Source organism: Suricata suricatta, chromosome 3 (assembly GCF_006229205.1).
Source record: "Suricata suricatta isolate VVHF042 chromosome 3, meerkat_22Aug2017_6uvM2_HiC, whole genome shotgun sequence".
In the NCBI taxonomy this organism is placed as follows: Eukaryota; Metazoa; Chordata; class Mammalia; order Carnivora; family Herpestidae; genus Suricata; species Suricata suricatta.
Genome location: NC_043702.1, coordinates 131,075,710 through 131,097,064, shown reverse-complemented (window position 1 = coordinate 131,097,064; position 21,355 = coordinate 131,075,710). Strand labels below are relative to the sequence as shown.

Genomic DNA, 21,355 nt, shown 5'->3' with positions numbered 1-21,355 from the left:
CGGAGTCCCGGGCTGGGGCAGGAGCCGGTGAGTGGGTCGGACGGGGAGGCGAAGGGCGCGGGAACCGCGGGCCGAGACGCGCGACGGCTCGGCCCGGCTGCCGGCGGCTGCTGGCGGCCCGGGAGCCGGGGGTGTGTTGCCCGCGGGGGCGTGAGGGGAGATGGCGTCTCTGCTGCCCCCGGCCGCTCTCGGGGCGGGGATGGCGGGGGAGGCAGCTTCTCATTGTTCCCGTTTCTTCAAGGGTCTCGGCGGAGGTGTTGGGTCCTGTTTGCGGAGGACCCGGTGGGCGAAGCTCTGGGATTGGATTCCTTCCTTGCCTGGGAACCCTTGGCTGTCCGCTCCTCTGCGCGGAGGCCGGGGCTGCGGTGCGGCCCCCTGGCCCCCGGGGCGGGGGCCCCAGCCTCTCGGCTGCCGCTTCTTCGGAGGCTAGCGGCGTGGAATGTGGGGTTTTCCCCCGGGCTTCCCCCTCGCTGCGGGGGGGTATGTGTCTGCACCCTGGGGGTGGGGTAGGGGCGCTTTGTGCAAAATGCCCCCTTTCCTCCCGCGGCGCTGGAGTCGGGGTTCGGGTTTGGAGGCGCTACGCGGCGTCGGGGTACCTTGCGGGCTGCGGAGAGACCCCTCATGGTGAAAACATTCCTGGAGTGCCGCCTGCCTGCCCGGGAGTATCTGTTGCTGCTTTCTAAAACCGCGAGGTTGACCCGGAGGAGAGTCGTGGGGGGAGGGGGTGTCTTGGTTTGTTCTGATGGAAGCTTCGCGTTTTGAACCCTGTCGTTGACGCTGAGATCTTTGGTACCGGGTGTCGCCGGGGAGCGGTAGCCCCGGTTGTCAGGATATTTTCCCTCCTATAGAAGTAGTCTCCTTGCTTCCCGAGATACTGTTAGTAAGAATTAGTCTTTGAAACTTCGAGATTCATTGCGATTATTTGCCCGTTAAGACCGTAATGGTTTTATATTTTTCTCCCCTTCGAGCCTTTTTGGGGGCGTAGTGCTTGGCTGTCAGTAGTTTGAGAGAACGTGTGCCTTTAAGGGGTAAAATGGTTTAAAAATGATAGGTTTACTTGAGATGTGTGAAGAAATTTATTTGCTATGAGGAGGTTAGGTTTGCCTTCGGTGTTTTGGTAAAACGCTTTACTTTTAGAAACTAAAAGTAATTGATACATGGCTTTAGTGTTTTAGACTGGAATTATGTTTAAAACTAACGTATGAGTGATTTGCATTACATAATCTACTTTTGGTGAGTTCCAGGAAGGTAAGCTGAAATACTTAGTGTAATTGGTAGATAATCTACTTTCCCCACTTGCACTGGGGTGTAGTTGTTGAACTTTTTAATAACTTAGATTGGTGTCAGATCTAGGTTCTTACAGTTACAGCGAATGTTTGACCCTTTATTTATAAAATTTTAAATGGCAGCAATAGGACTTTTGGTTATTCCTTTTACCCCCTGAAATTTCTGTTTGTCACAGTCAACAGGTATTTTTTAAATCTTGATTGTACATTTAATGCGCTTTTTAGTAAAATAGTGGGTAGTTACATAAGACCCCATTTTACAGAGATAGCACAACAAATACGGCCTTTGACTTTTCCTGAGGATTTGAGTTATTTCCTTTAGGTACCCTTGTGGAATCCACATTTGAGGTTAATTATAGTAGGTGTGAGAGTGAAATGGAGAATTTTATGAAGGAGAACTGCCTCAGTAAGCTAGTCTGAGTATTTTAAAAATATGCTGGTGGTCTTCAAATGTGCTACACAGGAAAATTTCAAATTAGAGCCACTAACGTGATCTGGACAAAGCAGACATTGAAAATACTGAGACATTCTGAAAATTTTCGGTTTTTCTCTGCATGTGTTGAATAACCAGACAGCTGGCACCCAGGTTTTTATAGACATAGATACTGTGTACAGCAGGTCAGCAAACATCTTAGGAATTTCATTTTTCAATTACTGACCTTCAGTGTGTAGTGTCAGGTCTATCTCTTTAATCTGTTTTATTCATGATTTGTGTTTATGTTATGCGGTCTTTGGAGTAAGGGTGATATATGTCTAATGAATAATATATAATATGTTTTAGTGACAGTTTCTGTTCGTTAAGCAAAGAAGCATAATTCCTTCTATCAAGAGAAGTGAATTTATTAAAATGCATTTTATTAAAGTTATGGACACATTTTTAGTATGACTTTAAAGTACCTCATAATTTTGTAGCAATCGTTTATTAAATCTGGAGAAACTAAACAATGCAATGCATCACAGTTTGCCATTTTTAAAAAAGGAAAAATATTGTGATATTATGCACATTCTGTCCACATACAGACCTATACTTCTTTTTTTTCTGTTTCTCTGAAATCTTAGTTATCATAGTAACTTATTGGATATTTATTTGCATTTAACTGAGTAGATCCGTATAATTTGGGAGTACAAAGTTACAATAATATTTGCCCTGTCCATTCCCTCTTTGTAGGTCAAGATGTTCTTTTATCCCCCCTCACCCCAGTCTTCCACCTAATGTGTTAGATAGGTTCTTTGGCGTTTCTTGTTGTAAGGAATACATTTTGGTTGATTTTACATGGACACACTGACTGTGGTTACTGGACTCTTGGTTCTTAAGTAAAAACTGGTGTTAGTAAGGAGCAGGAGGTGGGTAATGAGTATAACTGACTTTATAGATGTAGATTGTAAGGGGGGAGGTGATCCACTATCCAGTTTTATGCTCTGTGGAGCAATTCCAGTGGAACTGGCCACGGACTTTTAAGTTTAAAATTCTTTTCAATTCTCTTTTGTCTTACAGATGTCAGGCACCTGAAGTGGACTAGTATAGTTTGTCTGGGCCTAGGGATATTCCTGTTGAAAGCTCAGCAGCGATGTACATGAATGAAATCTAAGAAAGATTGCTATTGCTTGAATTTGCTTTCTTCCATTTCATTTAGAGATGGAGTAACAACATGTTTGCTGTTTCTGCATATCTGCCTTTTTTTTTCGTAATTTAAAAAATAAGTACAATAATGAAACATTTTTGAAATTAATCTTAGATTAAATTGTCTAATGACATTTTATTAAGTAACAGACCATATGAAAACTTAATCAGAGCCTTTTGGTTATTTATATTCAACAGATGGGTTGATTATGGACTCTTCCTGCAAGGGGGATTTCTTTTTGTTTCCACCGAATAGAGTGGAGTTGTATTTTATGAAGGGGTTAGATTCCAAAGTTGATGTGTAAAATGAAAGTCACACTTCGTTAAAAAAAAAAAAAAAAAGATGCTTGACGATCCCTCGGGAAGGGAGAACACTATACCAGTACATTCAGCTCAGCTCAGCTTTACTGTTTAGAACAGTAAACTGTTTCTTTTTTTGAACACTAAAGTAGGTAGCTTGCATTTAGGGGCCATGTTGAACAACAGCAAAAACATGTATTTATTAAAAATGTTCTACTTGTTTTTTAAGTAAACTGTACAATGTGGGGCTTAAACTCATGACCCTGAGATCAAGAGTTGCATGCTCCATTGACTGAGCCAGGCAGGTGCCCCCCATAATGTATGTGTTTATTATAAGAATCACATTCAGCATGGTATTATGTTTACACAAGGAAAGGCTTGTGGGACCTGAGACGTTTGAAGAACAGCAGATCAGCTCTACCATCTCACATTTTCCCAAGGATAGGTGCTCTAGTAAAAGGTATGCTTGCAACAGCCTGCACTATTTAAATATTTCTCTTTTTTCTTTTCAAGTTGGACAGTTTAAAATTATTTTTAATGTTTATCTGTTTTCATGAGAGAGAGAAAGAGGGAGACACAGAATCAGAAGCAGGCTCTAGGCTCTGAGCTGTCAGCAGAGAGCCTGACATGGGACTCGAACTCATGAGCTGAACCTTGATCACGATCTGAGCTGAAGTCAGATGTTCAGCAGACTCAGCCACCCAGGCGCCTCTCCAAATTGGATAGTTTAAATCACAAAAGAGAAATGACTTTTATAGTGCAACTCAACAGACAATTTAAAAAATTTTAAGTAGTCTCTGCCTAACGTGGGCCTGGAACTCACAGCCTTGAGATCAGGAGTCGCATGCTCCACCAATTGAGCCAGCTAAGGTGCCTCTCAGCAAATTTAAAAGATTTTGAATTATCTATTATAGAATAGGTTTTATCTTTAGGAATAACACTGAATTTTCCTTACTTTTCCCCTTCAGTGAAGCAGCAAGATCTCTCAAAGGAGAGCAGTTGGAATCACTATGTTTGACAATATATTATTTCTGGGTAGAAAAAACAGACTTCAATAAGAATTTCAACAGAGGTGATTTAATATAGAGAGTTGGTTAGATGGTTGTAACAGCAAAAGAGAACAACATTACAGTATAATCAATTTAAGAGCTCAGAAAGGAGATTCCATTGGCCTGGTTCTGAACCTTTTCGGAGGTCATCTTTGTTCAGCTGCCCATTAGGTTCTGGAAGTACCCAAAAGTACCCAAAGAGGCTGGAGTCTGGAACCAGTGCCAGGGGCTGCAATTGCTGCCAGGAACTGGAAGGAAGTCCTCTCACCCCTTTTCCTGCTTTCCAGTCTCCTTTTACTACCTCCACTATCTATCCACTGTCAAAGCCCAACGGGAGCTCCCTGGAACAGCTAGTAGAAGAGTTCACAGTCTCAGCCCTGTCAGCATAGAGCAGAGTCTAGAATGGTGGTTTTGCAGTTGAGAGACAATGAGTAAATGATTTACACAAAATGGTGTAGGTTAAAATACAGTAATTTAAATAGGGAATCTTGTCCTTACCTGTCAAAAAAAAAAAAATGTGTTGGTTATCTTCTTTGTGCCAGGCCGTCTGTAAGGGATTAGGGATAGAAAAATGAATTGAACAAGGTCTCTGTCATAGAGGAATCTACAGTCTAAGTGGGGATGACAAATAAACCATCTTACAGTGTGTTAAATCCAGTAACAGATGAGTGATGTGGTTTGGGAACCCAAAGGACATTGCAGCCTACTTGCCTCTTCTCTGCCTGTCTAAACTTAATGACTATTTTTTTGTATCTTGATCGAATCCAACTTCATTCTCCGCTATGTTTAGCTCTACTCTTATGAAAGCTTTCTCTGAGATGCCTCAATTTTGTTATGTAATCATAATTATTATTAGTTCAGCATTTCTCTGTGCCTTATTGATTCAGGGTGTAAAGACCTTTACTTTACACCCAGTACTAACTTAGTACTGTGAACCTAGAAGATGTTAGAGAAATATTTTTTTTTTGCAGTAGATAATGGGAATTAAATTGTTCGTTAGTTTTGCAGGCACTGTTTCTTCCTTCCAAGGTCATTAGAAAATAAGTTGGGGTGCCTGGGTGGCTCGGTTGAGTGTCCAGCTCTTCATTTTGGCCAGGTCATGACCTCATGGTTCATGGGTTCAAGCCCTGCATTGATGGCTTCTCGCTGAGAGCTTGGGATTTCTTCTCTCCCTCTGTTTCTGCCCCTCCCTCTTTCTCAAAATAAATAAATAAACCTTAAAAGAAAAAAAAAAGTTTAAGTAGTGTTGTTTCATTTTACAGATGTGAGAATTTAAAATAATCGGTTAACTCAAACTGTATGGTACTAGCGGCTGATCTAGAAATATGGTTTAGGATTTTTTATTCCAGAGCCAGAAATTTTGTCAGGGATTCATTTAGTGGCTAAATAAAATCCTCTTCTACCTCTCTTACCATTACATAGCCTAATGTTCTAAAGTCTCATAGTTAGTTATGGGGGAAAGAAAAGATAGAAGCCCCTCATTTTATTTCCTAAAAATAAAAATACCATACAGTTTATTTTTACACTGTTCTTCTTAATTATTCATTCTTTGTCTCCTTTTTTCCTATTTCCTGTATTGCTTAACCCTACTTCTATTAGCTGTTGTAAAACTTGCATATCTGTAGTATTTTCATCTTGACTTCTTTTTAGAATAGTGTACTGTTTGTTTCCACCACCATAAATACCCTGTTAACTTAAACCAACTTAAAATCGACTGATTCACTTTTAAAAAGATGTATGCCTCTATGCCAGTCATACATTAAACCCTCACTCTTTACACTATTTGCTATATAGAGTCCAATTCATTGTGGGACTGCTGTCTTGGAATCTAGCCAAATGTTTTATAGACAGCTTTACTATATTACAGAAGGGGTAGTGTTATGTATAGTGGAAAGAGCTTCAGAATTGAAGGCAGGAGTCTTGGTTTCTAGGGCTGGCTTCACTATAAGCAAGATTATTCGCCTTTCTGTTTTCTATTAAAAAAAAATACCACCCTTTCTGACCTCACAGGTTATTTGTAAAGATCTAAGAGGTAGTGTAGGTAGAATGTTTCATAAACAGCAAAGCACATTGTAAATGCATGGGGTATATGAAGAATTAGATGGATTGATCTCGGACATGGGTCCTGGTTATAGTTTTTGCCTACTTCAAGGGAGTTTTCATATTTAAACGTTGTGAGGGTGGAAATGGGGTGTGGGAGGAGTTGTGGATGTCTTATAACCTTACTTTTCTCAAGCCTCTTTTACTATATACTATTCTCTCGTGCTTAAATAATTGTATTTTACGGTTGACATGCCTCATTAATTTCTTTACACCAGGATTGAATATCTTGCTTATATCATTAGACAGTAGTACCCCAAATTTATTTAAACATTAAGAACAAACTACCACTCTGTAGATTGTTTAAATGACAAGGGCCTGGGGGAGTAGGGGAAACAGATGGTGTTACTGTTTTGACTGGAAATTAACCCATTGTGATTCTGTTTTACTTCTGTGTTACTTTATGATATCAGTTACAGAAAATATCTGCTTTTAACACTAAGCAAGATTAGAAATTATATCTGTTGTTACTTTTAATGAATTTACCTCTTATCCTTGATCTTAAAATTTTTAATTGGCATATTTGTAGAGAAAACATGCCTCATTGAATCAGTGGAAAGATGCTTTTTTCTAGCTTTTGAATTTTTATGAGGTACTGTCTTCCAGGAACTGTTTTCTCATGTGGCTCTGAAGTAATGGAAATAGTTTAAAGGCTCGCTCTAATTGAATGTTGTCTAAGAAACTCCATTTCTTTGTCCTTAATTTTATTATAATTGATTATGTTTGTATTTAAACATAGGTTTCATTTCCAGTTTGGGTTAACCAGTGTTAACTTACCAGGGTAGCCCCCTGAAGTACTTTTTTTCCCAGAAGTCTCCATAACTTTCGGAAAGGTAATATTACAGCTCTTTATAATATAGATACATGATTATCAATGCCAACTTAATTTATTCTGAAACCATTTGGATAATCTATTGGAATAAATGATTTAGGAGAATTAAGAAGACCATATTGGTGTGCCAGTGAGGAAAAAAGTGTCACACAGTAACCTAGCTGTTATTCATTCCTTAAATGGATTGTTTTTATTTTTCATCTTCATGTTCAATATGTAGCTTAGTCCTTTCAAAAATAGCTTAAGAGCTAATGGGAAAAATCTATAAATTATTAAATTGTCTTTTTATCAAGTGTATAATAACTTCAGTTGTCACTTTGTTGATTTTTTTTAATGTTTATTTTGAGAGAGCAAGCGTGAGCGAGCAAGCTGGGGAGGGGAAGAGAAAGAGGCAAGAGAAATTCCAAGCAGGCTCTGTGCTGGCAGCACAGAACATGATGCAGGGCTCAAACTCATGAACTGTGAGATCATGATCTGAGCTGACACCAAGAGTCGGACAGTTAACCGACTGAGCCACCCAGGAGTCCCTAGTTGTCACTTTGTTAATTTTTTGAAGTGTATTTTTTAATTTTGGAAAATTTAAGAAGTAGTAAAAAATCATGCTTTCAATGCTCAGTTTTAATTGCTTTTAAATTCTGATGTATTTCTTTTGGTTGGAGATAAATTTATTATCGTTTCTTAATTTAAAACATTGTTTTAATTGTATTTTATATATAGACCTGAGTTTATGTGTGTTTTTTAAAATTAACTTAATATCACACACATTTTCTATGTCATACCAGTTTGGTAACATTTTTGACGGATGGCGTAATACTTCCCGTGGATGTAAATAGTGGCTGGATCCTGAGGTTCCTTTTAGCTTTGTATTTATGTTTGTGGTAGGGAGGTCCAAAATTCATTTTGGCAGCCAGTTGGAAGTGATTAACAAGCAATACCTATTGTCTCCATAAATTTACCTTTGCAGGAACAAATCTGTAATTGTTTTCAGTAGTAGCTTGATACAGTATAGCTGATCATACCAGGAAGGATTTAGAGATAGGCTCTGGTTTTTCTGTTTAAGTTTTGGAATTAATTTTTAGAACAAGTGTCCTTGGCCCTTAGTCCTGGGGTCTCTTAACGGACCATGACTCTCCTGAGATTTGGGGCGTGTGTTCTTTTGTGTGTATCCCCTCCTCCTCCCTCTCCGCCCCTCCCCCCACCAGCTGCCAGGTGAGAGTTCCTAACTGAGCAGATTCTTGGTGGGGGTGTGGATTCAAAAGTTAAAAACCACGGACTTAAAGGATTTTGTTAGAAAGTTGTAGAGGGAAAACTGTATAAAAAGTGCCTGCAAACAGTATCTTGTATTGAATTAATGTCAGTTTTGGTTTTTGTTAATGTTTAATAATATAAAATCAGTTTTACTTGGTAGAGAATGATTTCACTTCTTAGCTACTTAATTTTTATTATTTTTTTAAGATTATTTTTAAGTAATCTTCACACCCAGCATGGGGCTTAACCTCATAATTCACCCAACAGTCTCATGCTCCACTGACAAAACCAGTCAGGCACCTCAAGTTTTTCTTTATTATAGTATGATTACAGTTTTCTGTTTTTACCATTATTTGAAGAGCTCTTGTTAGGTTTGTCAAAGTTTAATTGCTAATGAGTAGATTTTAAAAACTTTTTGATACATACTTAAATGAATATATTTTTATTTCTAATAAGGAACTCTGTCTTAATGGATATTACATATATATATTTCACCTAAAACATGCTTATAAAGAGGGTTAGATGTGGGGCACCTGGGTGGCTCAGTCAGTTAAATGTCTGACTTCTGCTCAGGTCATGATCTTGCAGTTCCTGAGTTTGAGTCCTGCATCTGACTCTGTGCTGACAGCTCAGAGCCTGAATACCACTTTGGGTTCTGTCTCCCTCTCTGCCCCTTGCCTGCTCGTGCTCTCTCTCTCTCAAAACAAAATATTAAAAAAAAATTAAAAATAGGGTTAGGTCTACGTATTGACTAACTCAAAATCATATTGATTTCCAGTGTCTGTATGAGCTATATCAATTTTTTGTTTCTTTCTTGGACAAAGATTTTGCTAATCTTGGGTTTATCAGAGCTATGTAAAGCTTCTGTCTTTAGAGTTTGTGGTTCTTTTTTTTTTTAATTAAAAAAAATAAGTTTATTTTATTTTTGAGACTGAGAGAGAGAGAGAGAGAGAGAGAGAGAGAGAGAGAGAGAGAATGTGACTGGGAGAGGGGCAGAGAGAGAGAGACTGAGAATCAAAGTAGGCTCTAGAGTGCTGACAGCATATGCTCCACTCAGGGCTCAAACCCACCAAATCGTGAGATCGTGACCTGAGCCAGTCAGAAGCTTAACCAACTGAGCCGCCTTGGTGCCCCAGGGTTTCTGATTTCTTTTTCATGCTTTTAAGACCCTGGTCTTTGATACCCCAGGAGCTGCGTTTTTTCCATTTAACACTTTTTTGATGCTTTTTGATGCAAGTTGCAGAAACTAGGAGATAAGGCCAGAAGAAAGATTAAATCCGTTTATCTTTTTCTTCTTTATCTGCAAGAGAAAATCTGTGCTGTGTGGCAAAGGGATACCAGAAACACATTCTTTACTCCTTTGTTCTTATCTGTTGTTGCCTTAAAACTGTTAAAGTCTGTGCTTAATATTTTGGGAGTTGAAAAATGGAAACTCCCTTCACAAACTCTTGAACAAATCTCTTACCTTCTAGAACATAGATTTTATGTAGCTATAATTGTAGCATAGGTGCAATTAGTGGTCTCTGCTATCACTTTATCTTGCAAGTATTACTAGTCATTACATATCATATTAATAATTGTTATTTTTAATGAAGAAATTTCTTGATGTTGCAAATGCCTCCCTGCTGATGGTGATGATATTATAGTAGTAACAGTAGTGTTTGGTATGGTGATTAAGGGTATGACCTTCTTAGTCCAACAAACCTAGGTTTGAGTCTTGCCTTTGATACTTATTGTGAGACCTTTAAGTAAGTTATTTATTTATTTACATTTTGGCTCTATTTCCTTATTTCTTAGATGAGGAAAATAATAGTACCTATTCATAGGGTTGTTAGGATTAAGCAAGATTTCACAGAAAGTGGTAAACACCTAGTAAATTTTACCTATTACTAATAATAACATTATTTCCTAGGACTGGGTAAAAGAACACAAATGTTGGGATGCCTGGGTGGCTCAGTTGGTTAAGCATTTGATTCTTGTCTGACTCTTGATTTCTGCTCAGGTCATGATCTCGTAGTTGTGAGACTGAGCCCTGTGTTGGGCTCTGCACTGACAGTCTGGAGCCTGCTTGGGATTCTCTCTCCTTCTCTTTGCGCCTCCCTGACTCATACTTGCTCTCTCTCAAAAAAAAAAAAAAGAAAGAAAAAAACACAAATGTCTTGGAAATGAATTGCCCTCACTGCTGGGTTATTTATTCCAGTTGCTGTTGAAAGAGAACATGGTGGCATCAGCCTTCCACTTTCTGTCTTAACCTTTCTTAATCTAATCATTTTCTTTTGTCATTGCCTTACCACAAATTTAGTTTTTCAACAGATACGCCCTTGCTGCAAATGTAGACCCTGTTGCTATATTTTCATGACACAAAAGGGTTTTGCTATGTATTTGCTAAGGCTAATGTCTTTAGCGCTTCTGGCAGGAATCTGCACTTAATGGACATTTCTCTTCCCAGGAAAGGATAACAACCTTGATATACCACTTTTCTTTTTTTTTTTTTTTTAATGTTTTATTTATTTTTGAGACAGAGAGAGATAGAGCATGAGAGGGGGAGAGACAGAGAGAGAGAGAGAGAGAGAGGGAGAGAGAGGGAGACACAGAATCTGAAGTAGGCTCCAGGCTCTGAGCTGTCAGCACAGAGCCCGATGTGGGGCTCGAACCCACGAACATGAGATCATGACCTGAGCCAAAGTCAGAGGCTTAACCAACTGAGCCACCCAGGTGCCTCTATATACCACTTTTCAGTAGTTAACTTCTATTCTGGCTTATGGGGCTTTGAACTAAACTCAGTAGTTACTAGACTTTGTCATTAATGATAAGCTTCTGTAAATGTTTTAAGGTTTGCTTTATAAAGCCTTAGTTGTGTTTGACATCTCCCGCTCAGAAGTAGAGGTACTGATCTCTCTGTGCCATTAAATCTGCAGATGTTTCTTGTGGGGCTAAATGTGTGCTGGTAACAACACTGAGCAGCAGTCTACAGCCCAGTAGTAAGCTGGTTACTGCTAACCATATCGGTATGGTCCCTTGTTTAGTTTCCTGTAGTCTGGGGAGGGATGTGAACGAAGTTGGTAACTTACCTTGTTCTACTTTAGGAACTTGATTTTTTTTTTTTTCTGCTCTGCTCAGGAAATTATCAGTGTCCTTTGTGTCTCTTGGTCTTAGGGTACTGGGAGAATGAAAAGTAGTTCCTCTCTAAGAATGTGGTTAGTTTGTGGTAGGGAGTTGGTGTGTGTACAGGGCTGAGAGCCTAGATTATGCCAAAGTCTGAGGTCTAAATTACTAACTAGTGAGTCATTGGTTTGGCAGTAGGTCACTAGATTCAAGTAATTGGGTGAAGCAGTAAATTGTAAATCCCTTAGGCAAGCAGAGGTTGAGACTTTAGAAGAGTTACAAAATCTAGATTGCTAGATGAGAACCAGGAGGTGAAGTGCCAGTGTGAGGAATGTCTTGACAAACAGTTAAGAATTCAGGAAAACAACAAAAATGGAAGGTTTTGACCAAAAGGTGCGAAAAATAAAAAGATAACACAAGAGAAGAAAAAACAAAATCCCTCAGGTATATAGTATAATACCTTGGATACTAGTTACAAAGAAAAATATATAGCTAGTTCTTTGTTAAAATATGTGTGCAAACAAGCTAGATAGATGTGGAGAAGTAGGATATCAGCTTTTTTTTTTTTTTTAAGGACCGGGAAAAAAGTGCAGAAAGCCTTGGTTGTGACTTGGAATGCTAGATGTGTGAACAGTATCCCTCTTTTGACCTGCTTTAAAAAGATGAGAGGAAACTGGTTATGATTGATTGAAGTTTTCAAGTTGAAAGAAGTTGCTAAAGGTAGCATACCTTTTTAGCTTAAGCGGACATGACTCAAGGCATTGTACTTATAGGACATTTAAGCAAGATTTTTGATCTACAAAATATTAGGAGTTAAGAGGGCTCTTGATGGTACTTTATTTAAATTCATTAATTTACAAATAAGGTAACTGGATTCTCAGCTAAAATGTGTAGCCCTAGTTTACCATTAGAGAATATTTGTAGAAAATTTACAGCTACTCTTAACTTCAGTAACCAATATTCCTATTATCAAATTGTCTCCACCTAGTGGCAACAAATATTTTGCAAAGCTGAGTACAAACATGGGAAAAACTGCTAGGCGAAACTGTTCGTCATGCTTTGGAGGAAAAGTTAGCCTTGATGACAGTTTGTATTGCTTTTGCAAAGGGAAAGGAGGAGACAGTGTGCCTGATATTTACTTTCATATTCTATAACCTTATTAAGCAATTTGTAGATTCTGTATACCTGAGTTTGGCTGCACATTCATTGTTGACTATAAGAAGTTAGTATGTTAAGTTTGTATTTTAGAAGATTCATATACACACATTTATAAGCATATATGTATATACCCACATTTACACATTTTTTCCTCCTTTTTTTGTTGTGAGTTAAAATGCTAACATGGTAACTTTATCAGTGGAAAAGAGATAAAGCTAAACAATAAATGATGTTGCCAGTTAGTTACATGGTGGCAGGGAAAGGAGTGCAGATCCTGAGTTCTTAAATATAAAAAATGAAACTCTGAAAATATTAGAAGAAAGTAAAGGTGGATGGTGGATGTTTTTAGATTTTAGAGAATGGATTTAGAGTGTGGTTTAGGTTTCTAAAGAAGCCATAGAGGAAAAGATGAATATGATAAAAAATAAATACACAGTAGAACCTATGGCCTTAAGAAGAAAAGACAAAAACAAACTGGGAAAAAATATTTAACCCTCATGGACAATTGCTCACTTGACAAAAAGGAATAGAAATGGATAGGTAGTAAGTAACTGACCAAAAAATGACCAAGAAAGCAATGAAAAGATACTTAGCTTCACTCAGGATTGAAGCGTTGCCGGTTAAAGCAGCAATGAAATAATTGTTTTCCTACCTATTAGATTGGACAGGCTTTAAAAGAAGTTAATCCTTAATTGGTAGAAGGGTAAAATGGTATAACAATTTAGCAGTATTTGTCAGAACAACAAAACTTACCTGCTTTTTAATCCAGTAGTTTCTACTTTTGTAATTTACTTAGGCAACTTCTTATCTAGGATAATGTATCATTAGAGGTGAAGTTAGCAAAACATATATGAAACCAATGAATGAATAATGAACCACATCTTTTGAGGGGGACAGTTTCAGGAACTTCTAGTAGTATTTGGAAATGCCATGGGTTTCTTAGGTCACTAAAAACGAATCTTTATCTAGGTCAGCAAGTTTTTAACTCTGGCTGTACATAAAAACCACCTGGCTGACTTTCTAACAATAGCAGGACACCCTGAGTTAGTGAGTCAGTTGGCCTGAAATGGGACCTTGTTACCAGAATTGTTTAAAAGCTCTCCAGTTGATGCCAAGATTCAGCCAAATTTGAGAACTTCTCCGAAGGAAGACTTTTTCTTGTGGACGTATTCAATTTTCTTATGGCAGAAGCCAGGACTCCATTGGGCAAGTAAACTGATGAACTTTTTGTTTGTTTCAGTTTCTCTTGCTCTGTACCCTCGGCTTTCTCATAATATGGGTTTGGCTGGTGTGTTAGTTTTCTGTTGTTGCTGTAACAATTTACCACAATATAGGGGCTTTAAAACAACACAAGTTTATTATCTTACAATTCTGACAGTGAGAAGTCCAAAATGGGTCATAAGGGATTACAGCCCTGCATTTCTTCTGGAAGCTCTAGGGGAGGATTCATATCCTTTCCTTTCTAGCTTATAGAGTCGGCTGCCGACGCTTCCTGGCTCCTGGTTCCTTCTTCCATCTTCAGGCCACTAGCATAACATTTTCGATTTCGCTGTTTGACTACTATCCCTTTCTCTTTTGTCACTTCATCTTCTCTCTTGTAAGAACTATTGTGATTATATTGGACCAAACTCAGATAATCCAGGTTAGTATCCCCACCTTAAAATTCTTAATTTAATCACACTGGCAAAGTCTTTTCTGTCATGTAAAGTAACATAGCCACAAATTCTGGGCAGTAAGCTGTGGGCAACTTTGAGGGCCCATTATTCAGCATACCACAGTTGGAGACTTAATTCAGAAGGCCATTAAAACTTTATAAATGGAATATTTTAGTGTATCTTAAGTTGATATCATAGCCCAAGGTGTAAATTAGCTTTATATAGTAAATTATGATTCATGTTTATCACCCCTCAGGAACAATACACAGTTTTTGTCTTTGTTGTTAGAAATGTAGGTTGGATAGGATAGGCTGTGTTATCTCATTTTTACTGTAACAACAATAGCTATCATATTCTTCACAGGATCCTGTGAAATAGGTACCTTATTTGAGCTCTGGCAGGATTTCATACTTTGATTTTTGTCTTGTGTTCAAAGGGTAGTTCATATAGCTGGGTTGAGGTTCACTAGTAGGCTTCTTCCTGTTGAGTAGTATTGCTGACGAGCTGTTCTGAACCAGATGCAGATAATTCATTGATAAGCAGGATAATTTTGAATAGTACTCTTATGCCTGTAAGTTCAGATAACAAGCCCAGAGTTTTCGTAAATCCTTATTCCACTTTTCATTTTTCCGCACGTTCTCTTACAGTTTTGACTACTATAAGCTGAAATTTTCCACCAGAACCTTTCATGCTTCAGATGTGTTAATTCTTCTGAATTATCTGAGTGTATGTACCTTATGATATACAACAGATCTGAAGCTGAATTCAACTTTTCATCCCTTCCTAGAAAATGCATACCATTTCCTGTTTAAAGGCATTTTTACAACTTTATTATTGTGGTAAAATACATATAATATAAAATCTGTCATTTTTAATTGTGGAATTCAGTGGCAGTGAATACATTCACAGTGATGTGTAACCATCACCACTATGCATCTCCGGGACTTTTTCTTCATCCCAAACTGATATTCTATATCTAATAATACAAATTCTTCATTAGCTTTGCCCCCCCAGTCCCTGGTAAACATTATTCTACTTTCTATGAATTTGACTATACTGGTATTTCATGTAAGTGGAATCATACAATCTTTGTCCCTTTGTGTTTGGCTTTTTTTTTTTTTTTTTTTAGCTTAGAATAATGTGTGCTAGGTTCATGTGTAGCATGCATTAGAATTTCATTTTATTTTGAGGCAGAATAGTATTTCACTATATGTGTGTACTGCGTTTTGTTTACCCATTTATGTATGATGGGTATTTGAATTGTTTATACCTTTTGGTTATTGTGAATAAATGTTAAGAACATGGGTGTACAGATACCTGTTTTAGTCCCTGCTTTCAATTCTTTCAGATATATATGCCCAGAATCAGAATTGCTGAATCCTATGGTAATTCTGTTTTTCACTTTTTGAGGGACTTGCCATACTTTATTCAAAAAATGGCTGTGTCATTTTACATTCCCACCAGCAGTACACTAAGGTTTGAGGTTTGCCATAATCTTCACCAATACTTGTGGCTTTCTATGGTTTTGTTTTTATTTTTGGGTTTTTTTTGGTACAGTTATATAGCCATCCTGATGGGTATGAAATGTGATATCTCGTTTTGATTTGGATCTTATTTGTAATGTTTGTTTATTTTTGAGAGAGAGCGAGAGCATTGCATACAAGCAGAGGAGGGGCACAGGGAAAGGGAGACAGAGATTCTGAAGCATGTTCCAGGCTCTGAGCTATCAGTGCCAGAGCCCTATGCAGAGCTTGAACCCACCAACTGTGAGATCATGACCTGAGCCTATATCAGATGCTCAACTGACTGAGCCACCCACTTGCCCCTGATTTGCATCTTTCTAGTGATTAGTGATCTTGAACATTTTTTCATGTGCCTATTGGTCATCGGTATATCTTTTCTAGAGAAATGTGTCTATTCAAGCCTTTACCTATTTTTTAATTTTAAGAATTTAAAAAATATTTAACCATTTTTAATGTTCATTTAGTTTTGAGTGAGAGAGAGGAGTGTGAGCAGGGGAAGGGCAGAGAGAGGGAGACAGAATCCCAAGCAGGCTACAGGCTCTGAGCTGTCAGCACAGAGCCCAACAGAGGGCTTGAACCCACAAACCGTGAGACCATGACCTGAGCCAAAGTCAGATGCTTAGCTTACTGAGCCACTCAGGCACCCCTTAATATTGTATCTTAAAATGTATTTATTTTGAGAAAGGGAGTGCTCATTGAACCTGATGGAGACAGGGCTCGAACTCCATCTCATGGACTGAACAGAACCAAACCAGTGAGATCATGAACTGAGCCTGAGCAGGATATCAAGAGTCAGAGGCTTAACCAACTGAGCCACCCTGGGATGGCACCTCACCCATTTTTTTAAATTGAGTTTTTTACTTGTTTTAGTAATTCTTCATATATTCTAGATATTAATACTTTATCACATATGTCATTTGCAAATATTTTCTCCCATTTTGGGGGTTGCCTTTTCACTTTCTTGATCGTGACCTTTGATGTACTAAAGATTAAAAAATTTTTTTCTTAAGTAAGCTCTACACACAACGTGACTGGGGCTTGAATTCATGAGATCGAGAGTTGCTTTCTCTACTGAGTGCCTTTAAAAGGTTTTAATTGAATAAATCCAATTCATCAAAGCATGTGCTTTTGCTGTCCTATCCAAAAAAAAATCATTACATTCAGTGCCCTGAAGAGTTTCCTTTATGTTTTCTTCTAAGAATTTTATAGTTTTAGTTAACATTTAGATTTCTGATCTACTTTGAGTTAATTTTTGTAAATGGAAGAAGGCTCTCGTCTAACCTCATTTTCTTGCATGTGGGGATATCCAGTTTTCCCAGTACTTTTTGTTGAAGAAACTGACCAAGAATCGTCTCAGCATTCTTGCCAAAATAATTTACCACGTACGTGAGGACTTACTTCTGGGCTTTGTGTTCTACTCCTTTGATTGGTCTGTATGTCTCTCTTTGTGCCAATACCAAGTTAGTTTGATTACTGTAGCTTTGTAGTAAATTTTGAAATCAGGAATTAGGAGTCATCAAACTTCTTTTTCAGGGTTTTTTGGCTGTTTGGAGTTCCTTGAGATTCTATATGAAAGTTACAATGGGTTCCCATTTCTGCAAAAAACATCAGGATTATGATAGGGACTCCATTGAATCTGTAGATTGCTTTGGGTAAATCTGTCATCTTAACAATAATAAGTCTTTTGAACTTAATATTGAACATGGTATTGGATATCTTCCCATTTACTTACATCTTTAATTTCTTTTAACAGTGTTTTATAATTTTCAGTGTATAAAGCTTTGCCTTCTCGGTTACATTTGTTTGTAGTATTCTTTTTGATACTTTTGTAAATGAAATTGTTTTCTTGATTTCCTTTTCAGACTGATAGTGTATAGCAATGCAGCTGATTTTTGTGTGTTGATTATTTTCCTCCAGCAATTTTGCTGAATTCATTTAATCAGTTTATTTTTAACTTTTTTGTGGAATCTTCAGCAGTCACTGTATGTAAGATCATATATGTAAATATAGTTTTTCTTTTCCAGTGTGGATGCCTTTTATTTTTCATGTCTAATTGATCTGGCTAGAACTTCCAATATAATATGTTGAACAGAAATGTCAAAAATACATTTTCCTTTTTGGTGTCTCACTTTTTTGTTTTGTTTTGTTTTTTAACATCAACATCTAAACAGCCACAAACTTGAGAGCTCGTGACTTTCTTCTCTCTTTTCTATTTCCTATACCCCATGTATTTTGCCTCCTAAGTATATTGCAGCTTTGCCACCCCTAGTTCATTCTTACTATTAACAGACTTAATTATAGGCATTTCTAACTTTGATTATTGCTCTTTGATATAGCCCTTTAACTAGTATTCCTGCCTCCTGCAAGTCCATCCTCCACTAGTAGCAGAGTTGATCCTTTTGTCTCAGATGCAAATCTTACCTTGTTATTCAGTTGTGGCTTTTCCTGACACCTTTGCATGGCTTTTAGGCCTCTCTAATCTGGTCCACAGTTTAATTCTACTACTACTACTCCCTACCTCTCTCTTTTCACTCATTTAATAGTGAACTACTTAGAATTGTTCACATACACCATACTGAGTTGTATTGTTGGTTATTATGATGGTCTTTTCTGGATTGCTTTCCTTTCCTCAGTTGGTTAACTTCCATTTAACCTTAACATCTCTTTTTTCAAGGAGGAATCTCTTTGGGAAACCATTTCTGCTTTTCCATTTGACTGTTTTGTTCTGTACTTATAACATTTACCAAATTATATTGAAAACATGTTCAGAGCCCACTAGCCAATAAACTCTTGGAGGGTCTCATTTCCTATCACATGGTGGTTCTCAATAAATGTTTCCTAAACTATTGAACTCATCTGTTTTTCTTTATGGATATGTTAGCTTCTAATATGGATAGGCAAAGGGACAGAAGAAAAAGCTGTTTCTGATATAACTAATGTTGACTAATATTAGATCTTGATAGGTGCATTCTGAAGCCTGGGGAAAGACTGAATTAGGTCATTAAGAAACTTGGGGGAGTGGAGGTTGGAGAAAATGCAGGAGTAGTGTTAGAGGAGATGAGGTAGTGATGGGTGATAAATATGGTAGAAGGGCACAGATCACATAAATTTTCTAGATTTGCATTTTACTGTTTAAAAAAAATTTTAAACAATTATTCTCCCTGTAACAATAACTCAGGTAACAATAATGTTTGTTACCAATACTCGAAAACTTAAGACTAGATCATGAAGATTTGGTAGATCATCTTTGAAAGGTCTCTGCTCTGTGCTCCACAATATGTAAAAGATTATCCAACTAGGAATTTATTGTATTACTTTTTAAAATAAAGATGCTATTATAAGGTTACCAAAAGTAATAGGTGAGTATTCAATATGTTTAGCACAATGGCATCTTTTTCAATAAAGAAGACTTTCTTTGTGTCTTTAGAAGCTTGCAAAAATTAATGTCTTACAGCTGTAATTTTAGATTAAACTGCTGCCAATGGTTTTTATGAGGTGATACTGCAGGCAGTGTTATGATGGTAGTTGGATTGCTTAGTCAGAATTTATTACTGCTCCCTGTTTCCTTAGTCTTGAATACGTTTCCAAAAATCAAACACCTGTATCTTGTAAGCAAGCAGTGTTCTAATTAAGGAACAAATAGTTTCCTCATTCACATATTGTATAATGTAAGAGAAAAAGGCTAAAGATTTAGAGAGTTAATTTGATATGACCTTTATTCATGTTTAGAGGGGACAATAACCATGTAAGAAAAAGGTGAATTTTTTGGTTTAAAAATATAAAGTTTCTTAGTTTTGTTTCATAGTGCTTAGGGCAGCAAATCTCAAATGAAGAAAAGTGCTTCATAGGAAGATGGGATAATCTAATGATTGTATTTTCTGGTATATATTTTTCAATTTAAAAAACAAATTATGTATAAAATAAAGACATGAATAAGTGTTGGCTGTATAGAAGAAATTGGTTGTACTGTTAAGCTTACTTTTGGCGAGTATGGTAGGCTAAAATATGGGCCCCTAAAAGATGCCCACATTCTAATCCTTGGAATCTGTAATGTTATATTATACTTTGTTTGGGGCTGGGGCACCTGTGCATGTGTGTGTGTGTATAAGTCTTTGCACATGTCATTAAATTAAAGGTCTTGATATGAAGAGATTATCCTGGATTATCTGTGTGGGTTCTAAATGTCATCATATAAAAGAGAGGCAGAATGAGATTACACACCCAGAAGAGAGGGCAAGTGGTGACTAGCGAAGGAATTCTAGATGGAAGGAATAAGGAACAGAGTTTCCCATAAAACCTCTAGAAGAAACACAGCCCTGCCAGCACCTTAATTTTGGCTCAGTGAAACGTGACCTCCAGAACGGAGAGAGTGTGGTAATTTGCTGCAGAGTTACAGGAAACTAATATAGCAATCATTTTTCATCTCTCTCTCTCTTCATGTTCATTTTTGAGAGAGAAAGAGAGAGAGTGTGTGTGTGTGTGTGTGTGTGTGTGTGAGAGTGGGGGGTAGAGAGAGACGGAGTCTGAAGCAGGAAGCAGGTTCCAGACTCTGAGCTATCATCAGCACAGAGCCCAATATGGGGCTCAAATTCATGAACCTGTGAGATCATGACCTGACCCAAAGTTGGATGCTTAACCGACTGAGCCACCCAGGTGCTCCTACAGCAGTCATTTTTCAAAGTGTAAATGGACATTTCTAAACAACCCCATTTACCTAAACTCATGTTTCTTTTGGGGGTGTATATTTTATAGCTCGCTCATATTAGTCTTTAGTTCTATTTCAAATATTCTGAGTAGACCAGACAATTTTTATGACTAAAGCAACTGGTGAACATTTTTAGGCCCAAAACTAAAGTTTTAGCTCACAATATATTTATTGTTATTTAATGTTTTTATTTATTTTTGAGCGAGAGAGAGACAGCACAAGCAGGGGAGGGTCAGAGAGAGAGGGAGACACAGAATCCGAAGACAGGCTCCAGGTTCTCAGCTAGCTGTCAGCACAGAGCACGTGGGACTTGAACCTGTGAACTGTGAGACCAGGACCTGAGCTGAAGTTGGACGCTTAACCAACTGAGCCACCCAGGTGCCCTCAAAATATATCCCCCCCCTTTTTATTTTGAAAATTGTTTTATCCAGTCTGGAAGCCCTCTTGTGGTTGCTTTGTTATAGCTATAATTTGGTAAGAGCATAGTTTAGACTCCTAAAATTTTACAACACAGTTGTCAGCCTTTTTGCCTGCCAATCTGCTATTTAATATGAATTCTTCTTTCAGGCATACTATAGAAAATGTACATATGAGGCCTTATTGAGAATTAAGTTATGAGTTAACTATGACCCAGAATAGTGCTAGGGGTCTCGCTTGAGACTTTGGTATATTGGGAATCTGACCAAAGAAGAAAGGCCACGTAGGTTCGTAACACTTTCGCCCTGTATCCTTAGTGATCAGATACCAGTGTACCTGGCCTGTGTTATCTTACT

The 21,355-nt window shown here is 37.8% G+C and overlaps 1 protein-coding gene across 2 annotated transcripts in view; it reads left to right on the top strand.

The window, feature by feature from the left end:
* RNF2 (ring finger protein 2) overlaps positions 1-21,355 on the top strand; it is a 45,826-nt gene that overhangs the window by 430 nt on the left and 24,041 nt on the right. Inside the window, exon 1 of one of the 2 annotated variants that reach the window (XM_029935194.1) lies at positions 7-27. The exons of the other annotated variant lie outside the window; for it this stretch is intronic. The gene's annotated coding sequence lies outside the window, so the exon portion shown is untranslated. Of the gene's footprint in view, positions 1-6; positions 28-21,355 lie in introns of those variants that run through there. 2 annotated transcript variants of the gene reach the window in all.